Consider the following 22649-nt stretch of genomic DNA (forward strand, 5'->3'; position numbering starts at 1 on the left):
CCCCATACCCTGTAACTTCTTGTAAACAAAACAAACCCGAATACATAAAAGCTGAAATGCGCTGCACGAAGGGAATAGGGAAGTTGTTGTCCTGTAATTCAAAAGTTCAGAGCCCTAAAAGTTATTTGGGATTTGTGAATATCCAGTATCGCTGAAAAAGAGGCCCTGGTGCCTGGAAGTGGTCACCCAAATTAGAAAACATTTGAAAACAGGCTCCTTCGGGCCCCTATTGTAATGAGTAGAAGCGTTTCTGGTACTGTCGTGGGCATGGCTGCCCAAAGACATCAGTCACTGGTGAATCTTTTCTCATTGTTTCACAGTTATTTGCGATTGGCTGTCACCTTTCTGCAATTATAAATATTCCAAGAGGAAACAATACAAATTAGAACTGTAGGTACCAGGATCTTTGTACTGGATGTATTTCTTTTTACTTTCTAAGTGTTCTTTTTCATATGAAAAGAGTTTAGCAGCTTTATCCTTATTCAAGTCTTTTCTTTTTGTATCTGCTGGGGAGAAAACCATTAATTTTGAGGAATGGTGAGAGTAAGCCTTAAGCTGCCTTTGACATTTTAGTTTAACTTGAATAGGTTATTTTTTTTTTTTTTTTAAGAAAACAAGTTGGTGGGAAGTGTGTTTTAACTGTGAGCGCCGATTTCGACCATTAGCATAAGAAAAAAAGTTTTAGTGCATTTACTATTGTATTGAATGAAGAGTTCCAACAGTCAGGGAAAAGAAAGTAAAAGGCTGTAAAGAAATGATGGTCTATTCAGATTATTCAGCAGCCCAAAGCTCTGGTCATCTGCCTCTGAAATCTGTGATCGGGATATCACTTTTATCTTCCTGTGCCTTTCTCTCGCCTTTTTCACATGTTCACTTTTGTCAAGGTTTATTGATCACGTTTTCTTCTCTGCAAATCTGTGGAAAATTTAATGAACCAAAAACAACAGAGAAATAAAAGGAACTTTTTATTCATTAGCGCTAGATTGAATTTTGTTCTATAGTCACTACCCTCTTGCCTCCCATGTGCGTCATTGTGTCACTCCTGCAGCACTTACAGTACATACAGTGGGGATGGCTGCGTTATTAATTCTCTTCCAGGGAAAAGTTTGTTTAATGTTGTGATCTCATGGCAGATCCAGCCCTGCTGCTTGTCTCTTCTTCTCTGCCCTCCTGACATTCAGATTCTTGACTGTGGTGCTTCTGCCGCTAAATACCTTAAAGTGTGTATTCCGCAGAGCATTTACCTCTTCAAGAATGAAATGTATTTGCTGCCTAGCAATTAAACCCAAATTTAAATGATTGCAGATTAGTAGTAGTTACTTACAATCCTGATTGTTTTGGTGCTATGATCCTTGTTCATTACACATCTGCTTTGCCATGGTGCTGCCCCAGAGTGCTTTGTGATGCAAATGCTTTTGTTAACTTACAAATAGTTTCAGTATCTAGATCATCTCAGGTGACATACTTAAGTCTCTTCTTTTTTCCCAGATGGACTTAAAAAGCTGTAATTAAATGTGGCTTCCAGTATGATTAAGCTTTGCTAACATTTTCCATGGAACGATTTACTTGAACTCTGGCACTTTCTGATCCTGTCACTGGAAGATTTTTCAATAAAGGCCCTTTTTAACATTAATTTCTTTTCATTTAGTGCAGCTTGTAAGTGTAGGGAAATGAGTTAAAATGGAGCATATATCTGCCTGAGAGATTTCTTGGGTGTTTCTTGATTCCGAAGACCTTCACTGCTGCTCTGTGTTAAATGCTAAGGCGTAAATCCCCGGGGGAAGGAAGACCGCAGTTCTGTGGAATAGTCCTAAATACTCCCGTAATGAGTAGTACCATCAATACTGATACTTTTAAGGGATGAGCTAAAAGCGACGAAAGGGTATCCATACTTGAGCTTGTAATTTCAGCTACAGAGATGGCACATCTGTGTCCGTTCTGTAGGAATACACACCTGCAGTCTTAAACTGCCTCTAAATCTAGAGAAAGGACTTTGTGCCCAGCAGAATGAACCCTGCTGGGAAAATCTGGGCTCCTGTTTAAAAAAAAAAAAAGTAATAAAGAAGTCTTCTATCCCCTGTGAAATGTGGGATTTTACTGTAGATAATTCATTTAAATGAAACTGATGAAATCTCTCCAGAGGAACATGCCTTCTCTGGGATGCTCTGCTGCACAGCGGCAGCCAGCGTGGGTCCGGCCCGTTGGTGATGAGCACCCGGTGGTCACCGTCCCTCACCCCTGCCATGAGGTGCCAAGTACCCCGGCGGGGGACCCCCCGGTCCTCCCCAGGGTCTGCAAGGGATGGTCAACCGCACAGCTTAATTCCTGCAGTAACAGCGGAAAACTTCCAGTGTTACACATGCAATTCAGATGTAATATCACAGTGCTGTGGCTTATATTCATCGCTGGGAGATTTAAATATCCAGTCTCTGGAAGTTAAATCCTTTTTTTCTTTAAATGTCCTATGTATTTAGTGATTATGTTCTCTTGGAGCAAGTGGATCACCTGGAAGTCGTCTACCACTGCGTTAAGCAGTTTGATTCAGTTACTAAAATTCATTGAAAAACCCTTGAAAACATCCCACCAATTTTTTTCAGCTTGGAAAGCGGCATCCCAAGCTAAAAATCGGTCTATTGCTCCCCTCCATACTGACCTGCGCAGTCCCGTTAGAGCCCCTTTTATCATGCCTGCTTTAAAAGCAGGGTCCGTTGATTGCGACGGTGTTAAAAGAGCATCAGTTCCCAACACCCAGATCGCTCCTTTTCAGAGCAATCCTCAGCAAGGCCTCTTTGTGCAGTGGACAATGCAATAAGTCAGACAGGACTTTCTGAGCCACCTCTATAAGGAACTGTAAGGGCTACTGAAGTACACTTGTGTTAAGTTGAATTGATTGAAATTTAATGGCTGTTAGTAGCTATGAATGGTAATGATTTTCTAGAGTATCTTCACCATGCTTGACATTAATAAATGGAGAGTGTGTCTGTGTGACGCTAGTGTGTTATTCATTTTTAAAGATGCTTTCTCCCAGCCCTCTTTCCCATAATTTAGTTGTTTTGATGCATCAGAAAAAAAATCTTGGGCTTCGAAGGGCACGTACATCTTGTCAACGTAATTTTGTGCTCATGATTTTTATTTTTTCGAATTCCAACATAAATCAGACTACAATATAGTAAGAGTGATGAATTTGTTTTACATGCCATCATGAATTAATGTTATGCAAATAGAAGCTTTACAGGTGCCATGATTTACTTAATAATTTCAAGTTCTAATATTTAAGCTCATTCATTATGTTTGAGTAAAAAAAAAATAGCACGTTCATATTTTTAAACGTGAAATGTGAGATTTGTGTGCATTTGCTGTGTGTAGTTGCTGTGTAAGCACATTTGATGGCTAAGAAAGAATCAATCAGTGTTTGCATTCGGCACCTTATTCCTGTACATGATACAGAGACATTTCAAAGAGAATAATCAAATATTTGTGTGTAAGGAGAGGAAGATGCTGGTAAAACATCCTTCAAGGATATAAAGAAGCAGAAAACTGCCAAAGTAAAGTTTTTCGGCCTTTAAAAATTGAGCAGAGCGGCACGGTTTTGCTATGCAAAGTGGGCTTTATTTCATCCTGAACAGCTCGCTGCGAGCTGCTCCCAGACCTGTCGTCTTCACCGTATGGTGAGGACGAGCCGAGGAGCTGGTGAGAGCTATAGGCATCCTGGGTCAAAGGTGAATGCGAATGTGATCGCAGGGTTTTCAGGCTTTGATATCATTTTTAGTGTGCTTCCCAAAGGCTAAGGACAAGGGGGAGAAAGTTTGACACATAAATACATCTTGAATCTCTGAAGATAAGGATAGATTTTGATTTTATTTCTCAAAAAATTGAGGTCACTCTGGTCTGATGACAGGCTGAAAGCCCATCACTCAATTTTTTTCTTTTTCTTACTTTTTCTCCCCCCCCCCCCCTGGACAGACAGAAGCTTATTTTTGATACATTGTACACATTGAGTTAGTGACAGCATATTCAGGTTTTGAAGTTTGTGGCCCTGGGGTCAAGGTTTAGCATTAATATCTGGGCCTCCCTGCCCGGGTAGTAAGGATTTTACTGATTATGCCACAAAAGAACCAAACCTCTTAAATTTGGTAATGGAGATGAATTAAAAGTGAAGCTTTACAAAATTCTTTTGCTCCATGCAACAGGACTATGTGTTTCCATGATTGCTACAGCCATTAGTCATGGGAGTAGGCTCAAGAATTGGTCCTTGACCTCTTCAAGCCCAGGGGACTGTTGGCCAGGGAGCGGAGTGATACTTGGCTTTTAGTAATTTTGACAACTTCTGCTGCTGCTGTGTGTGTTCTTGAAGAACTTGGAGGAGAAATTCATCCTGATGCACCATTCAGGCCAAGGATTTAGCTGGGTGTTAAAGGGCCATTTGGGAAGTGGTGCACAGTGCATGTATCATGATCAAGTTAATTATGTTGCTTTGGCAACCACAGCTTTGGTATTTCCTGACTAGGGCTCGTTGATGGAGTCATATTCCAATATCTGGCGTCATCAAAACTAAAACCTCTTGCAAAATCAGGTCAGTTTGTCAAAAAGTGGCAGAAAAAAGAGATGAGGGATTTTTCTGACAGCGTTAAAATTAATTTTTTACATTCAGGTCATTCATTCAGGTTTGGTGTTGAAATAAGTTTCTATTTAGAATTTTAAAATATAATTCCATTGTACGAAATACAGTAGCAACACAATTGATTTTCCAGTAGGCTCCAAGTGATTGTTTTCAGAATCCTTTTGTGGAGAATTTCAGCATTTTGGGGTTTTGTTCCAGTTCCCAGTAAGTCAGATTTGGAAATGTTAAATTCCTTTCCAAACTGCAGTAACTGTGTTCCCAACTTTGCTCTTCCCTTCTCAGAACTGTAAGGGAATACAGAGCTGAGTTACACAGCTCTGTACACAGTACATGTGTTACCGAACCATGTCCATGGCTAATTTTTTTTCCTTTGATTTATTGTGTGTGTTGTTGGGGTCTTGTACCCAATTTTTTTTAAAGAAAAGGGAATGAAGGGGAAAACATTGCACATACTGGGGTTGCATTGTCTCAGCAAAGCCTGCACCTAATGACTGACCCTGCTGCAGCACTCTTAATCCCTATTTTCTATTTGAGAAAATGTTCCTACTTTTGCATTTTTCACCAAGGCCTCTGGTGGGGCTTGCTAAAGTTTAAACTATGTGTTGGACTTACTCTGAGAAATTCACTGGTGTTGAAGGTGAGTTCATCCCTCTGGGACAAAGCACATGTGGGGAGGTGGGCGGCGAAAGGCAGGTCTGGATCTGCGTCGAGGGGACGGGGATGAAACGGGGCAGCGCTGGCAGCCGCTGGAGTTTGCACCATTCTCCCAGGAGCGTGCAAGGTGAGGGATCCTCCTCCTTTGCTTTCCAGAGGGCATTTCCAGCGGTGCAGATGGCAGGGGGATCTTTGCCAAGGCATTCATTTCCTTTAATCTCTTCTCAGGGCAAAGATACCCAAAGAGCCAGACGCCATCCAAGCTGTTGAAGGTGGGAAATGAGCAGGGTTTTCTTGGTGGGGGGAACTTACTGACAGTGAGCCGGCGTTGCTCTCTGCTGCCCATTCTGGGCTGGCCCATTTCAGGTCACCTTGGGTACCTCCACACTGCCTGATGGTTTGCTGGGAATGCACTGCCTCAGGTTAGGCTGGAAATTTTTAGTGCGTTGGGTGCAGTCAGATGACAACGTGCTCTAGCTGTCAGGCTGAAGGAAGGGGGCACAGAATAACTTGGGACCCCTAGCCCTGGTCATTTTGGTGACCTCCTCCCTTGCTGTTGAAGATGCAACTTTGCAGCCTAAGGGGACCTCCTGGCTTCACCCCAGTCCCCCCTCCTGTTGCTGCATGTGGAATAACCAGCACCTTCACGGGGTTAACCAGGAGCAGATCTTCTCAGTGCAGCGTAGGACCCTCCAGTGGAGGTGAAGAAGGCAACCACTCAAGATGTCATCTTCAAAGTGGCTTCTCCCCCCCTTTCCTCAGCCACTCTCTTCTCCTGGCATGGTGCGGCTGAGGGGCTGGCTGGATGTTAGCCCTCCTGTAATGAAGGGGGAGCGGTTGGTGTTTTGTTGTGGGGTTTTTTTTTCCCCCTCTTGCTACATGTTGTTAGTTGCTAGGATGAGGTCTGTGCTTCTCGCGCGCCAAACGGCGTGCCTTCTGGGTGTACTAAATCACGCGTCCCCACGAACCTCCCGTGTAGGCTGGACCGGGAGCCGTTGGTGCAGCAGTTCAAACAAAGTGCAGTGCTGCAGGTGCTCTTTTGCTGGCTGATTGCTTCAAATGTCACACCTCTCCTCGACTTAATGTCTACGCTATTTCAACATCTCATGTGAGCTAATGGAGTTAAGGCATCACCCGTTTCTCCCTCTCTCCCTGGAGGTTACAGATTTCTGGACACCCTTGAGATGGAGTTTTAAGGTCATCGGTGGCATTTTTAGGTCACAGAACTGCAGCACCCTGTCTTCTCACCAGCTAATCAAATGACTAATTAGTTCTTCTATCGCTGCCGCTATCTTTTTCTCTAGCTTTGGTTCAGCTCTGCAGGATGAAGTCTGCTAGGAGATGACACCTGAGAATTATTTGATTGGAAACTTAAAGGCAGGTATGGTCAAGAGACTCCATATGAGCAGTCATTGGTGCCTGCGTACCTCAATTCATCCATGTATGTTAAGGCATCTGTCAAAGCACAGTGTTTAAAAACAGCCTTCCTATAAGCTTTCCTATGATTATGGTAGTGAAGATACCAAATACACAGCACTTTTAATTCCATTGTAATTTGGGTTATTTCCATTTTTTTGTTTTGTTTTGTTTTGTTTTTTTTTTAACAAAGGCAGCTGTGTACATATATTTTAGGGTTTTTTTAGCGTACGTGCATTTTTGCATCCAGGCACTTTATCATGCACCCTCTAAAACACTCATAAATAGGGACTTGGGTAGTGCAAACCTTTGCGTGTATTGCAGCCATATTAACCCACTTTATTTCCCACTTTTCTCAGGTGTTGATGGCATCTGGTTGCGACAGATGCTTTCTGATAAAGCCTTCAGATCAACATGCCTTTGGAGACATCAGTGCTCTGTGTTGGTACTTGCAGACTGCTGTATCCAAATACTCTTCTTTAATTGTCTTATTAAGTAGAGAATTAAGCTCTGTGCTTTGACTGTTTTGGTGCCAGTGATTCTTATTGCAGGCTTTGGCACAGCACCACGTTGTGTTTTAAAGAGACAGCATCACTTTAATGATGTGGGAATTGAGTTGGAGGATAAAAATCCGCTGAGAACAATGGCTGACTGAGAGTACGGTACGTAAAATCTGATTTTATGTTCTTCCCTTCAGACTATTAGGTGGGGGGTTTAGTTCAAATGCATGCAGTGATTTAAGAAATAAAAAGCAGAAAGTCTCACTGCTGCCAGACCACAGGCTCCTCAGCGCCAGACTTGCAGACGAATGTCACATGTTGCTGTATGTTTTGAAAGCATACCATGTGTTATTCTTTAGCTGTCTCAGTCCTCCCCCCGGCTATATCGTCTTCTCCCTAGCCAATCTCACAGAAAAAACTTTTAATGAAATAAACTTTCCTCTTCCTCCCTTCCCGCGCAGACCCGGGGCTGTGTTCCCCCGTACCTGCCGCTCTACGCAAAGGTCTCTGCCTGCGAACTTGCAGAAGTGATTTTAACTTGACTTCATGTAACTCTGCCTCTCGTGCTTTAAATCAGACACTTTTGACACTGATATTGCAGCTTATGTTGTGTGTTAAGATCAAGAGCTCACAAATGACTAAACATATGGTTAAAACTTTTTTTTTCATGGAATATAATATGTTTCAGTTTAACTCGGCTGTGGGTCTAGATAACAAACGTTTGCCATTAGAATCATTGCGTTTCCAGAAACAATTTTTTACTCCTTCTTTTCTACTGTCTTGGATTAATGTTTCCTCCAGCTAATGACAGGACCGGACATGCAAACTAGATTAGAGCATAGTGTGAATAGTATGAGCTGAAAATGCTGGCATCTTGCTTTATTGCCTACAAGGTTAAGCGGTTTACTGTGAGGTCGCAAGAAGTAAACTGAAAGCAAACTGGCAAATTAATCCAGATCTCTTGGGTCCCTCCCATGGCGAGAGCAGCTCCCTCTAAAATGTTCTTTGAACCCCCCGCCCCCTTGCCCGTCCCCCGAACCCGCAGCGATGCGGAGCTTTCCCACTGATGGCCAACTTGCACACAGACGGGAGGCCAGAGTCCGGCCACCCATCGACTACCTGGGTGTCACTCTGACAGCGCGGCCGCGGGATGCCGCTCCTCCTCCTGATCTGTGGTGCCGGGACGAACGTGGCAGAAGAAGAGGTGGCAACGGCACCCCGGCGCTGCGCCTGCTATGGGTGGTAAAGGCTGCTTTGCATTAGGGTCGCTCCCCAGGGCTGCCTTCCGCAGGAGGTCTGCTCCCGATTTCAGCAGGGGCAGGAGGCAGCCGGCGCTTTCGCTCGATATCTCTATTAAGTTCGCCGCACCAAAAAAACCTGTGGCCTGGGAAAGCCTCCTGCTTGGGTTTCTGCAGAAAAGAGCATTTGAGTTGGTCTGGTGGTAGGACTTAAGATCGCATCTCTGATAAGCGAGAAGCTGTTGGGGAGTTATGTTAAAATAAAGGATAGATGGTGAGGGCTGGGAAGACCAGAGCAGCTGGTATGAGGGATCATAGATGCATACCTATGTGTGCTAGCTGTATGTATGTTCTAGACCTCTGCTGAAAATTCATCGTATTTCATTTGTATTCCTTCTATTTTTCCTTTTTTTCCTTTTTTTTTTTTTTTTGCTTGCTTGTTTGTTTGTTTTGTGGTTGTTGTTTTTTTTTTAAACACTGCCATGAATGGGATTTATTGCAAGCACCTGCATCCAGCTGTACCTTGTAATTGTAGGTGGTGCTCCACCAGCCTGGGACCTTAGGTGCTGGGTGTGCCAACTGATGTCCCAGTTTGCAACCATACTGGCCAGACTGTGGACTGGATGGGTCTGCATACTTATTCTACTCAAGAGCTTAGATTTGAATCCATGTTGAAAGGCTGGATCCCAGCCTGTGTCTTGGGTGTCAGGCTTGGAGTCCTCTCTCCAGTGGAAATGAATGATTTATTGGTTTTCTATGAAAACCAGACAATAATAGAAAGCTTGTGTTTCACATGTAGGTTTGTAATTACGAGTGCGATGCTTGAATGATGAGGTGTACAGTGTTCAGAAAAAAAGCTGGCACCATCCTATGCGAGTGCAGGGCTTCCACCAGGCCGTGTCTCTGACAGATCAGTCCGACAAGTCCCGCTGTGACTGGGACCTCCTTCCTCACCAGTTCCTCATGTTTACGGGGGAACTGCGGTACTCAAACTGGGCTCAGCAACCAGCTGCGTTGTAGCGGCAGAAATGCTTCTGGGACGTGGCAAGTGCCCGTGCTGGGCCCACTAGCCTAAGGGAGAGCGAGTGCTGTGTCCTGCCTGGCTAAGATATTTAGCCTGTGTCTATGGGGAGGAAGAGGAAGATCCTCATCTCCCACCGGGCATATCACAGGGGAGACTGCTGGAGAACACGGGGCAGATTGGGCTACAGTGAGGTGGGAGGACCACATGGTATTGAGGTAAAAAGGCGGCAGAAAACCATGAGAAAGCAGGCATAATAATGCCTCTATTCACAAAACAACTCATTAGTTTTTAAGTGATTTTTTTCTGTTCGTGACTGAGTTGTGTTGATTGCAGCAAGGGTCTAACACTGCTTGATCTTAGGCTAGTCCTGCTCACTGAGGCAAGGTAAAGGGGAATTTGGGCCATATTTGGAGCTAGGCCAGTTTTTGTCCTAGTGAATAAAAGATGTATCTGAGGAAGCGTTTTAGCCTCTGTCAGGGTACAGTTTTCTAAATGTGCAGTCAGGTGGCACTGGTTGCCTTTCCTGGTAATTTGAAGGGAACTCAAGAAAGGATTCCTGTCTGCTGCTATCCAAATGCAGCCTTCCTCCCTTGGGAGAGCTTGCGGAGGAAGGTAGAGGGTATAATTCACAGGCACTCGGAGTCCTCAGAGCTACGGTTTTAAGACGAGGAGTTGGAGCAGAAAACTGGATGCCTACATCTGGCAGCAGAGTTGGGTGAGGATTCAGTGCAGCTGCTGCTAACGCTAACCCACCTTTAGCATCTCACGGGACGGTTTTGAGCTCTCTGGAGTCATTAACAGTGCTGGCTGCATCCAGAGGTGCAATTTCCCAAACATCTCTGCTGCCTGAAGAGACCTTAAGTTGCAACGCTGCAGGTTGCCCTCTCCTCCCTGCTGCCCTGGGCTGCCGTGGGTAAGGGTGTTGTGTAGGGCCATTTGGAGCATGTTTGCAACAGCAAAAGCATGAAACCCTGAATCAGTATCTAATATGTCTTTCTAGAGGCAGAAGAATGGGTGACCAAGTGTTTTCATGATAGGGATATGCAAGAGGGTAGCTTGACTTAGTCCCTTGGAAATACTGATAAACGTTGCAGCTCTGGCACCCTCATCAAGGGAGCATGGCTGCTCTTTCTAACAGGTTCATAAGGAAAAGCTCACAAGTGATGTCTGCATTGTGAGATCAAGTGTGACCAAGAGGGCTTTCTTCCCGTTTCATGTGTGTTATTGTTTCCCTCTCATACAGACCCCTGTGACCCATTTGTGCTAATGTGCCAGACATGGAGCTATGCCTTGAAACCATCCAGAGCTCGTGCTGGAGCAGAATGGCCATTTACCCTGCAACCCTCCATAGGCAACAAGTGATACTCATGTTCTGCAGTGTGCCTTGTCTGCATACAAGTATGCAGAGGCCGTCCAAGATAGCTGCTATAAACTAGAAATCACCAGGTTTGGGACTTGCATTGCAGTGACAGACCTTTCCTTTGTAACGTTGTCACGGTGGCACATGAGAAAATACCTGAACCTGATTGCCTTGATTTATGAAAGCGGTAGTTGTAAGTTTGGTTATTTCCCGTGGGGCTTCTCAGAAAGCAATGCTTTCCCTGCCCTTTCCTTATCTGAGAGAGCCTTTCCTGTGGTCTGCAAAGATCACCTTATCTTTCAGGGCATTTGTGGGACACGTGTTATGGCTCTGGTTAGTAGCAATGCCTGTGTGGATTATCTTAGGCAGAAGAACTATTGCATTATTTTGTGGGAAGTTCATAGACCTTTTACAGACTATTTTTTTAAGGGAGATCTTTGCCTTAAATTCACTGATCTTCAGTGGAAGAACCAGTGCCCTATAGAGGAGAAGGCTGGAATGTGAAATTAGCAGATCTCTACTCTGCCAGACCTGCGGGCTAGTGCGAAAGCATATTTAGCTCACAGCCAGCCATGGTATGTGCTGCCTCTTGGCTCATATGTAGTTAAGGGACATGAAGGAGACCCCAAAAGACAGGTTCTCAGATAACCTGCTGGGAGCTGGGGTAAATACCGCTGGGGAAAGAAGGGATGTAAGGCACCAAACCTGTAGGAAACCAGTCTGCATTAGTTCTGCAACCCGTTGGACAACTTGCACTCTTTTATTAACTTTTTATTATGGCAAAAGTGACTAGAATAAAAATAGTCTAGGTGCCAAGGGGATAAACAGTGAATTAAAAGGATTAAGGTCTGAACATTTTATTGCTTTTAGAAAGATGTTATTAGATTTACTAGCTTAAGTTAAATTCACATCGCTGAATTACTTCTTAACTTAGTAATGAGTTTTGCGGAAAAAAGCCATCTGTTTAGGTGTTTTAGAAGGACTTAATCCAGAATACATCATAATTCTTTAGGCCATTATGGAAGAGTAGAGCAGCTATGCTTTCTGTCATAAGCTAAACAGATGCTGACTGGGCATTTGAGTCTTCTTCTGGAAGTCAGCGTGACCTGCGCATTGTGTATGAATCAATAGCAACTCCAGCAGGTAAGATAGCAAAGGAACTATTCCCAATGCTATGTTAGTTATATTGCCAACTGCGATATTTTAGATTAGTTCAGTTTTTGTAAACTCTTGAGACATTTTAAGATAAGTTGGTTTTTTTGAACATGTAAAAGCCCTTTGTTTTCTGAGGATAGCTCATAGCAAACTGATGACTGACAATGGCAGTGGCAATTCTGTTTGAGGTCACCTGCAATAAACTTCTCTCCCGATACCCAGCGACATGGTCAAGTCCAGTAAATAACTGACACGCTCCTGCCCGTTATAGGGTTCAGGGTTGCTGGAGGTGTCTGTGTTGGCTTCCTCTGAATCCACAGTGCTTGTGTGTGGCTCTTCCCCCCGCAGCTCCTCACACAGCACACTTGCATGTTGGACAGAGTCCAAATTTCCTCCCTCCTGGGGATTCCTTTGCTGTTAATTTAAGTGATGGCAAATGCAAACTTCTTGCTCGAGCTTGCTGTGTGTTTTTGGATGCTTTTTTTAGCTGTTCCCTGAGGGGTCAGCTTTTGTCCTTCCCCACCATACTTTCTGCTGTAGGGAGAGAGGCCTTGAGCTGGAGCTGATAGGTCCCACCTGGCTTTGAACGCGTCCCTGACGTGGCTTCAGCACCTAAGTGTCTGTCACAGTTTTTGAAGACTTTTGGTTTGTTGTTGTCTGTACAAAGCTGGGCTTATAATAATGTGAGTGTCTATGTAATCTTTCTCTTAATAGCAGAATGAATCATTCATGCCTATAATAGAGTGTGTCTAAGTTCCTATTGGACAGGAGTGTGTTATTAGGAGTGTGTCCTAAATTCCACTGTAACTTGATGATTTTAGATGTTGAATGGAAATTAAAATTAGGGGGAAAAAAGGCTATTTTTAATAGTTATGCAAAAAGCTTTTCTTTTCAAAAGTCATGTGGTGAAGACATGGTGTTAATATAAGACGGAGTGAATGTGTTGAAGATTAGCAAGTGCCCATCTGCTGTAAGTCCGAACCGAAGATTAACAGGATATCTTCTCAAACTGGGGACGTGCAGATAGATCAGACCATGGTCTGCAAAAGCGCTCAGTGGACACAGTCTCCTTCTAGGTAGACCAGCAGTAGCCAGGAGCATGTGATAGCCGGGGAAGCTGGAGGGCAGCTCTTCTGTTTGAAGTAATCTGTGCCTTTGCTCACCTCCCTCCGAGGGGTCTGCCCTTGTCAGCGGAGGGGGCTTCGGCGCCTGCCCCTGCACTGAGCTCTGCTGCCCAGGATTATTCTCCAGGGCCTTTGTCCTGCTGCGAGGCTTGTGCTTGCACAGCCGAGAGCCGGTTCAGTTGTGGTTTTACCCCCCGTCAGCTATTTTCAGCAGTCCTCCTCTTATTTGTCCAGACAATTTTGTTGGAGGAACTGTGCAGCAGGACGTGTTCACAGGATGGGGAAGAACAGCGCTGGCTTTATGAAGACGCAGGTGTTGGAGGAATGTCATCTGTTTATGCTGCGTTTTGCACTGAGCTTCCGCAGGGCGCTGCGTTTTCTGTGATCATCCAGACTGTTTTTAAAAGCAAAGCGTTTTGCTTAGCACAGAGGTATGTAACCCCAGTCAGTGCATAGGTGGGAAGGCCCTGGTGTGGTCTCCCCTTTCCTGGTGGGTTGAAAGTGGAACCTGGTGGAAGAGGTGGTGCATAGAAATGCTCTGTGATGGCACCTGGTAGGCAAGTGGAAACGATGGTGAGGGAGTGCTCCAGCGTGGCCTCCTGGATAAACACTCAAGGGTTTATCCCTCCCTTCTGGAGGGATAAACCCTTGGGGCTGGGAGCAGCGTGGCAGGCGGACTTGGCATTTGGTGAAGTTACCAGGTGACTTGTGGAAAGCACGCAAACAGCAGCACGGCACTTCAAAATGGGATTCAAGTAAGAAAACCACCTAGACTAGCTGGGGGAAAAAACAGAGGGGTAGATATCTAGGAAGAGGCATCTGCTGGGATACGGGGGTCCTTGGGAGTCAATGGCTGAGTATGAAGAGGCTGCAAATTTGCTGCTTTTGGTAACCTAAAAAGACCCAAAGAGGGTTTGGGTGCTCGTCCTGCAGTGAGGAGGCAGCTGGGACTGAAGACGTAGCACTGGTAACTGCAGGAAGCGTAATGCATTCAGGTCTGCTTCACTCTATTACAACAGAGATTGACAAATTGGAGAGAGTTCAGGAGAAAAAAAAAGTAACAAGAGAGCTTGAGGGATTGACTTACGAGAGAAGACCGAAAGAGCTGAATATGGATAACTTGGCTAAAGGATGACAAATGGCGTGGTTGAGATATAAATCTACAAATATCTGAAGGGTGTAAACACCAAGGCTATGAAGAATTATTTAGAGTGGTACAATGGGGTGTAACTAGAAGTAATGGGATGAAATTTAAGAGAAGGCAAATTTCAGTTGAATAATGGGAGAAGCTTTTTGACAGTGTGATGTATTAGGCCATGGGATGCTCTTCCAGCAGTAGTCCTATTGCTCACTACTTAGGGCACAACCCTGTTTATTAAGAAGCCAGAGTTTTCCAGAGTCTTTATTGAGGACAGTTTCAAATCATGCCTTTTGTTTTTTACGTATGTGATGCGGAGGCATGCAAGCCGTACACCAAAACTGCCGTGCCCTTCAACACGTGGACCGCGTCTGGGTGTGACGTAGCGGCTCTTGGTATCGCGGCGGTGGAGGAGAAGGCATGGGTCCAAGCAGCCCCTCGAGCTGCCGCTCAGCCCAGACGGCCCCGTTGGCATGGAAATTTCAGCCGGGTCAGTCCACTCTTTGATCAGGACCTCCTTTTACCTCCCGCACTTCTCCCCATCTGGGCGTTGTAGTATTACGGTTTGGGGGTTAGTTCAGTTATGGTCGCTGGAATAGACATCAAAGTTACGCTGCAGCTCTGTGTAAAAACCAAGAAATCTCCCACTTTGCTTCAAAGAAATCAGGACAAACAAGATCCCATTGATGCACGTGGTCTATGGTCTTTTATAAATCTACAATACTGTACCTTAACTTTTTCTTTAGAAACTCCCATTTCTTCTCCTGCTTTTCACTTCACTTGAAATGCAAACTAAGGTCAAAGGATCACTTTCCTACTGGCAGAACACACTGCATTGTCTGTCATTTTAAAATGTCCTCCACAGTAACTGAGGAAAGGTTCATTTCTCTACTCTTTATGCTTAAGAGTGACTCTCTTGAATGCATTTTGCTTTTCCTTATCTTGAAGGGCTAAATTAGAAAATTAGGTAAACTAGCTGTGTAAATCAAGTTAGAGCATCTCAACTAAAATGGTAGTTTATCTTCGGCACGGGGAAGATGCCAGATTCATATAATTAGAGAAACAAATGCAGCTGTAGCACTTAGCATACACTGGCAACTCGGCTATTCTGTTGAAGAGAGGGAGGACAGAAAACTTTAAAGCATTGGCATGCTCGGAGCATAAATGAGACAAGAGCTGAAAGTGTCTTTTATAATTGTTCTTAAACGTGTTTTGTATTGCTCATGCTGTCCCTGAAGAGGTTTGTGTCTGTATGCTTCAGGGAAATTTCTGAATTATATCCTCTCTCAGTCTGTGGGAAGAAAGAAGCGCTGAAGGGTTTCATTCTCCTCTGGATGGGGATGAATATTTTCTTTGCTGAAAAATGCAGTTTTGGACTCCTCGAACTGGATTAATTTGGTGAATGCTTTTCATGGGGAATATTGTATGTGGGGAAATGTCAAAACAATTGTGTCTTCATTGTAGCCCTTCCCGTCACTGAGGACTGTGGTGAGAGCACACTTCTGGATAGAAGAGCTTTGCTTTGAGCCACTTTTCATATCCAGATCAAGGGTGGATGTGTTCTCAGGCCCCCTCGTCTCAGGAGAGCAGCATAACCACTATGCTACCTCAAGTTTGCCACCTTAATCTAAGTGGTTTCCATTCAGCAGAAATAAATCATTTATGTCAGTGTGACCCCAGAATTATTTTTAAAAAATTGTTTGGTTTCACTACTGTGTGGGAGTATCAGTTGTTCTCCCTACCTTATTTCTGAGGCCACTTCAAAAAGGAATTTTAATTATGCAGCTGGGGGTCACTAATAGCATTTGCAGGAGACATCATTGTTTTTTTTTTTTTCTGGAGTTTGATTCTTGATACTTGTGCACCTCTATTAGTAGACTTGGGCCCTAGCCATTTACAAGGCAGACTTTCCAGCCATGAACTCCTCATGAAGAGGATGGGGCAAACATGGTCAGGTTTCTTTTAACTGCTGTTGCAAACTCCTCTGAACCCCATTAGTGAAGTACATCTTTGCAAAGCCATAGCCTGGAGTACACGGAGGGAAGTGTTTGGGCATCATGAACAAGGGCTTGGGGGAAAGGGCACCTCAGAATAAACTGAAGCAAGTTTTGGGGTCACCATAGCAGTCCAGGCCACTTTCTTTGGTGACAGAGGTCTTGAAGCATCCTTGCAAAATGTTGACATGTGCCTGCAGCTTCCTGTCCTTCCTCTACCCCCTTGCAGGTGTGTCTGTACCACCCAGTTCCCAGGCTGGTATTTTAGAGCTAATCCTTCACAGCAGGGCTGGATTATGACCTGGAGCATTTGGAGTATTTCCACCTTGTTGGTCTGGGTTGATAATCTGCAGCTGAAGGGCCAGGGAGATGGGTGGGAGCTATGAAGTCCCAGCAAAGGCTGCAGAAATTCAGCTCCTGGAGGCCCAGCTTGCAAGAGCCAGAGCCAACCTGTGTGGTGTGGCAGACTATAAAGTGCAGTAAGTATACTTTTATCAGTATAAGAAAGAAAAAAAGTTGCCCTCTCTCCTTATCTGCTGAGGGCAATGAGAAATCTTGAGCCATCTTGTGCAGTGAAAGGATTAATTTGCTAACGGTGTTGGACCTGTGTGGATGTTTGATTAATAAAGCAGCAGTTTATCTTCTTACATTTCCCCATAGCAACTGCAAAAGAGTTTCAGATGTGCACGGCCTTTCCCGCTCTCCTTCTACCGTGAAACAGATGTTTTGCTGACTGCCCCTCAAAAGGACAGACCAGCACCCAAACCCACCTTCTGGCAGGACATGAAGAGAAGCCCAAATAGAGGGAGTCAGCCTGAGTGTAAGGAACACACCTTTTTTTTTTTTTTTTTTACTTCTACCATATGGGAAAACACATAAATGTCTGTGCGTGAAAGCCGCACTATGGAATCAGATTATTTTGACTCGAAATACACTATTAATCTTCTTTAGCAGCATTTAAAGGCTGGAGAGGTTTTAGCTAATTGTACTGGAGGGTTGCACCGTTTCTCTGCTGCCTTGTGTCTTTTCCTGCACTTTTACCCTCCATTCATCCCGTACTGGTGCACTGCCTTCATCTCCTGCAATTCCTGCTCCTCAGCCCAGCACTGATGGCCTCTGAGTAAATGTTTATAATGTTCATTTAGCTTTTGGTGAAATATCTTCCAGCTTTCAAAGAAAGCTCTTTAGTTTGGTCTGCACAGATGTAAACTTTCAATAGGAGAAATTCCCTGGATTCAACAGTCCAAGTGCTCCTGATATGCTATAGCTCAGTGACCTTGTAACTCTGTGTAAAAACGGTGTGCTACCTCTGACTTTGAGTTTAAGCACTCCACAAGAGTGGATTTAGGCCTTCTATACTCGCAGCATATACTAACGGTACCTATTTTTGTTTACATATAAATAAGATGTCTCTCTGCAAGATCTGTTGGAGGCCAAGCTTGGGGTTTAAAAAGGAATAAATAAGCAATGGAAGAGTTATTCTGTCATAAGGTGCATTGTGTCAACAGAAGTTTATTTTATTTACCTGTTAAGAGTAGGAAGTGCTCTGACTTGTTACAGTTTGTTATTGCTTTCTGTTTTGTTGGGTGCTAACATGGCTCTCAGTCACTTTTGTGTTCTGTTTTCCCAGGAAAAAATTATATCGGCTTCTTTTTACAGTTATTTTCCTTGGCAAAAGTTAATACTTTATTTATTGTTAGCTGCCATAGGCTATAGATGAACTAGCTGATCATTGGAGGTACATAATTCACTCATTTACTTTGTACGTTTATTAGAAAAATTGAGGAGGTAGCACCAGCTATAGGTGATGGAAGTTTTTCCCTTGTTACATTCTCATTTCACAACAAATCCAGATCAGTAGTGATTGAAGGTTGTGATAACTAAGGGCTGTTTGCTCTGCCCATCAATACTCACTTAAGTACTTTCCACCCACATCTCTCAAAATGCTTTAAAAAAAAAAAGGCCTGAGCATTATTATGCCAGATGCACGTGCTAAGAAGCTAAATCACAGATGGAGAGTTGGGGTATCGGGACACCTGATAATAGTGTCTGGGAATGGGGACCTGTGGCCTCCTGTCCTGGGAACTGGACCACTGCTTCACAGTGCTGTGTGCATTGAGTTTCCTTTGAGGTCAGATTCTTGGTGAGTGATGGTCCCACCTGTGTCCCACCATGTCCTGCAGAACTTGGAGGCACATTTCTTCAAGGTCTCGGCCACCTGCCAGTGTTGCAGGATACTGTATTTTAATGCAGAACAAATTTCCCAGGATTTATTGGGATGTCCAGAGAAAGCAGCTGTCTTTGCAGTATGTCCATCCTGGATGAATGATTTCTTGTCACTTTTCTCTGACAAGACAGGAAACTGAACGGCCATGACTGAGCTGTGTCCTCAGCGTCTCTCGTGAGGTCCAGGAGGAAAGGGCAGCGTTGGAGCTGGTCTCCGTCGGTCTGTGCCACGTGGTGAAGTGCAGCTCCAGCACCTCTAAGTTAGCATCAGATAAGTGAGTGACATGGCAGGCTTAGCAGTGTCCTGGCAGCTCGCTGATGAGGTTGTGCAGCCTAGTACTGGCCTGCGTTGGACTGGACAGCCCCAACCTGGAGGTGTCCCACATGCCCCGTTCACAGCACAGACGTGTCTGCAAATGACCTCCAGAGCTGCCAGGCTGGGGACTTTCACCAGCGTAAAAACCCCTTGCAAATGTAGAAACGAAGGTGAAATAATTAGCAACCAACTAGTGCTGGTCCCCTGAGTTGGTCTTCCTTTGTTATGGTTTACACCCGTAAATCCTGATAGCTGTTGCAAGGGTGTGTGTGTATGTGAGTGGGGAGAGGAGGAGAGAATTGCCAGTATTGATCAAAGTGGATCTTAAACTCCGGTTTGTGTTGAGCCAGAATGACTTAATCACATATATTTAACATGCAGTGAAAAGCAACACGGGACTTGGGTAGACCATGCATCTAAGTGCTGCTTGGGATGATTGAGAGCTGCTAAACCAGGCTTTAGATTTTGGAGATGTGGTTCAGACACAGAATGGTGCTGGTGTCCTTAAACTTTCCTGGTTTTGAATAACATTTTTCTAGCTGAGGTTTTGCAAGTATGAAGCCTGAAGCCAGCTTAAGGAAACTTTATGATGTGAAAATTAAGTTTTCTCTAGTAAGCTGCAGTTTGTCAAAACAACAGCACACATTCCAGTTGGGCTACAACTTGGCAGGATGCAAAGATTTCATCTCTCCCTTTGAATTCCTTTGAATATCCGAAGAAAATGGAAACCTGGCATCTAAGTGCTGCATGTATTTCTACACATCCCTTTCAACAGCTGGGATAAGCTACTCTGCTTTATCACACATTTCCCTTGTGTTATGAATCACCACCTTCTCTCCAGGCAGTTCACAGGCAGGATTCTTCAGTCTTTGGAAGCTTGTGTGTTTGGCTAAGGGGAGCAAAAAAAGGTTGTAAAGGGACTTGCCCAAGGATAAGATGGATCTCAAATTTGGTTGTCTGACAAGAAAGGAATTGTCATATAATTGGAGCTGGTGCTAACTGATATTTATGCTTTTGGGGGAAATATTTTGGGAAAATTCACTCTGTTTCCCAACAAAGCTCTTAAAAGTGTCTCACGGAAAGGAAATTCCATACGTTTTTCTGCTCTGGAAGCAAAAAAAAAAAAAAGAACTGGTTTTAGCTGATTATTCCAAAATGAAAGAGAGCAGCTGTCTGCCTTGACTCCCAGAGCAGGGGGCTTAAAGCCCCCCTAAGCTTCATGTAGAGCTTGGACTCATGGAGCTCACAAGCTTTCTGCTCCTGCCAGCATCCTGGGATGGGCGTCCAGGCTCCCAGCTGCAGAAGGCAGCCCATGAGGTGGGGCTGCCTGGGAACGGCAGAAGCTGGAGGCTTCGACTGTCTGCCCAGACAGATGGTGAGAAACTGGGAGGCTTTCTGATCCACCCCACCAGCGGTTAGCTTGAACTGATGCGCATCCACAGACTTTTCCAGTGTAGACAACCCGACGCTTTCCATTGGAAGCCTCTTGTGACAGGAGGCTCCTGACCTCCGTTATGTGCGTGTTGGTGCATAAGCAATGTGTAGCATGTTGCTAGTAAGGTTGTGTAAAGCCATTAAGATTTGGAGTCTTGCTGGAGCAAAGCTCAGTTGGGGAAGCTGCTTGGAAGGTCACTGTTTGGATAGGAGCTAAACGGAGCTGCCCAGGCAGTTGTCAGCAGGTAGTCAATAAACCAGAAATGCCTGAGTTATTCCCTGTCTGCTTTGCAACCTCAGTATTTTAGAGCTTTTCCCTTTATGAAACTCGCCCCTGTGTGAATTTACTTACAGCTGTAAGAACAATTTAGTTCCACTCATTAGTGCTGAAGCAAAGGTACATAATAAAAAAGAAAGGATAATACATCACCTAATGTATTTTGTTCCTGGGCTTGATGCATACAGGGCACTTTAAAGTATTAGTTGTTTCCAGATAGAGTAGACATGCTGTTGTGTGTTTTGGAAAATGTAACTGTCTAAGTAATAGGAGACCTCGGCCATACGCTCCACTATTAAATCTTTGCTGAGAAGTATGGAGAAACTGGTTTCGTCTATGTGTGTTTGTGTGAATTATGAGCTGTGCAGATCAGTGAAGTGCAAATTAGCAGTCCTCTACTGTCCTGTCATATCTTGACTCAATAACCAAGTTCAGAAGTTCATTGCTTGGGGGAGGCAAAAAAAAAAAAAAAAAATTAAGAAAGTTTGCTCTGACTTACTTGTGCTTTTATGAAGACTGTCTGGAGCTGAATAACCCCTGGTGAACTTGTATCCTCCACCCCAGCTGCAGCCTTTCAGCTCCAACAAAGACCACTCACTAAATCCAGGAAATAGAGCGGCGCGTGGGTGAGTGACTGACTCCGCATTCACACCCTGCCTGCTGTCCGGGGAAAGCTGCTCCTCCCCGGCCGTTGCGCTCGGAGCCTGCAAGCAAAACCCTCTGCATGTGCGTGGAAAAAATAATTCTTTTCCATCCACAGAAAACTGCACTTTCCGTTGAGTTTTTCCAGCAGTGCAGCGTTTTAGAAACCACAATAAAAACTCTGGGCTGCAGGATTTTTGTTCTTTGCATACCTCCCTGCACAAAAAGGGGCGCCAAATGTTTTTCTGGAGGCAGGATTTCCAGCCATGAGCAATGATTTAGGAGGGTGAGAATATCAGTTTTCAAGAATGTTTCATTTGGAAAACTTTGAGATTTACTTGAGACACCACCGATCTATTTCCTTTGCTTTGATTACTCTGCTCCCATATACATTTAGCCACTGGCTGTTGTTCTTTTACCCTCCAAAAATCTGTTTTGATGCCCTAAACGTCATCATCTTTGTTATGCTAACGTGGGAGATGGAGCGGTGTGCAGAGAGAGAGATAAAATTAGTGGTTTTTTATGGATCCTACGCAGTGTGCTTTGCAGGAACTTTTTAGATACTTTGCACGGTGCTCCTTAGTGGGATAAATGTTCTTTAAGACCATTTACAAAACACCAACAAAAGAATATTAACAAAGATGAGTAAGCACAGATTTCCTCATTTCACAGGTGAAGAAACAAAGCTCTGTAAAACTTATTTGTTGGTACAGGGTCTGGTCAGGGGTAAAAATGGTGAGGGTCAACCTGCAGGGCCATCCATCACGTCCATGTATCATGGTGACCCTAGTTGGAGGGAGGTGCTACTTTAAAGTGACTAAGGAAGGAGTTAGCTATTTAGTAGTTTAGTCATTAAGACTTTGCTGCTTGTGTGACATGACGTGTTTAGGACATGGATTTCTATCATCAAAAAAAACCAACCCAGAACCTCAACTGTCCCTGCTAGAAGCTGTAATCTTTTGGATCAGGGAACTTTAAATTTTAAGCAAAAATTTAAATTTTGTGATGGTCAAAGCCCAGAAGTTCCCTTGGGACCTTCCAGCACTACAGCCTGAAATGACGTGAGTGGGCTGTTGGGCCAAGGGGGAGAAGGTTTCCGCAGGAGCATCTATCGAGGAGGAGTGCCTTACTGCCCCTGTGAATTCCCTGAGTGCAGCTCTGTGTGAAAGTCCCGCTATCTGGTTTGCAGTTTTTGTTAAAACCAATGGTTAGTGGTTTAAAAATAGTTATAACAAAGCTCGTGAGGAGAGGTTAATGCAGAGTAGTTCGAGCTTTGCATGTAGTTAGAGCTCTGCTGACTGTGCTGTTCTCCAGCTGCTGCCTGGTGGCCTCTCCTGGGAGGCAGAGGACTTTCAGACTCTCTGCACTTGGGGATGCTCTTGGTCAATGGCAGTTTCTCAGGGACTCTGTCGGGAGGGGACTCTGGGCCCATATGCCCTGTCTGGAAACCATCATGAGTCCCCCAGAGCAAATGTCAACCTTTGAAAGGCTGAAAGGTTGTCCCAGGTGCCTTGTGAAGGCACATTCATG

General features: G+C 44.5%; 1 protein-coding gene across 5 annotated transcripts in view; it reads left to right on the top strand.

The window, feature by feature from the left end:
• Positions 1 to 22649, top strand: part of GLI2 (GLI family zinc finger 2) — a 198191-nt gene that overhangs the window by 4097 nt on the left and 171445 nt on the right. Inside the window, exon 2 of one of the 5 annotated variants that reach the window (XM_075512418.1) lies at positions 16885 to 17044. The exons of 3 other annotated variants lie outside the window; for them this stretch is intronic. The gene's annotated coding sequence lies outside the window, so the exon portion shown is untranslated. Of the gene's footprint in view, positions 1 to 13498; positions 13524 to 16884; positions 17045 to 22649 lie in introns of those variants that run through there. One more of the 5 variants, XM_075512419.1, reaches the window with a different exon arrangement.

Source organism: Mycteria americana, chromosome 9, assembly GCF_035582795.1.
Source record: "Mycteria americana isolate JAX WOST 10 ecotype Jacksonville Zoo and Gardens chromosome 9, USCA_MyAme_1.0, whole genome shotgun sequence".
NCBI classification, from domain to species: Eukaryota; Metazoa; Chordata; class Aves; order Ciconiiformes; family Ciconiidae; genus Mycteria; species Mycteria americana.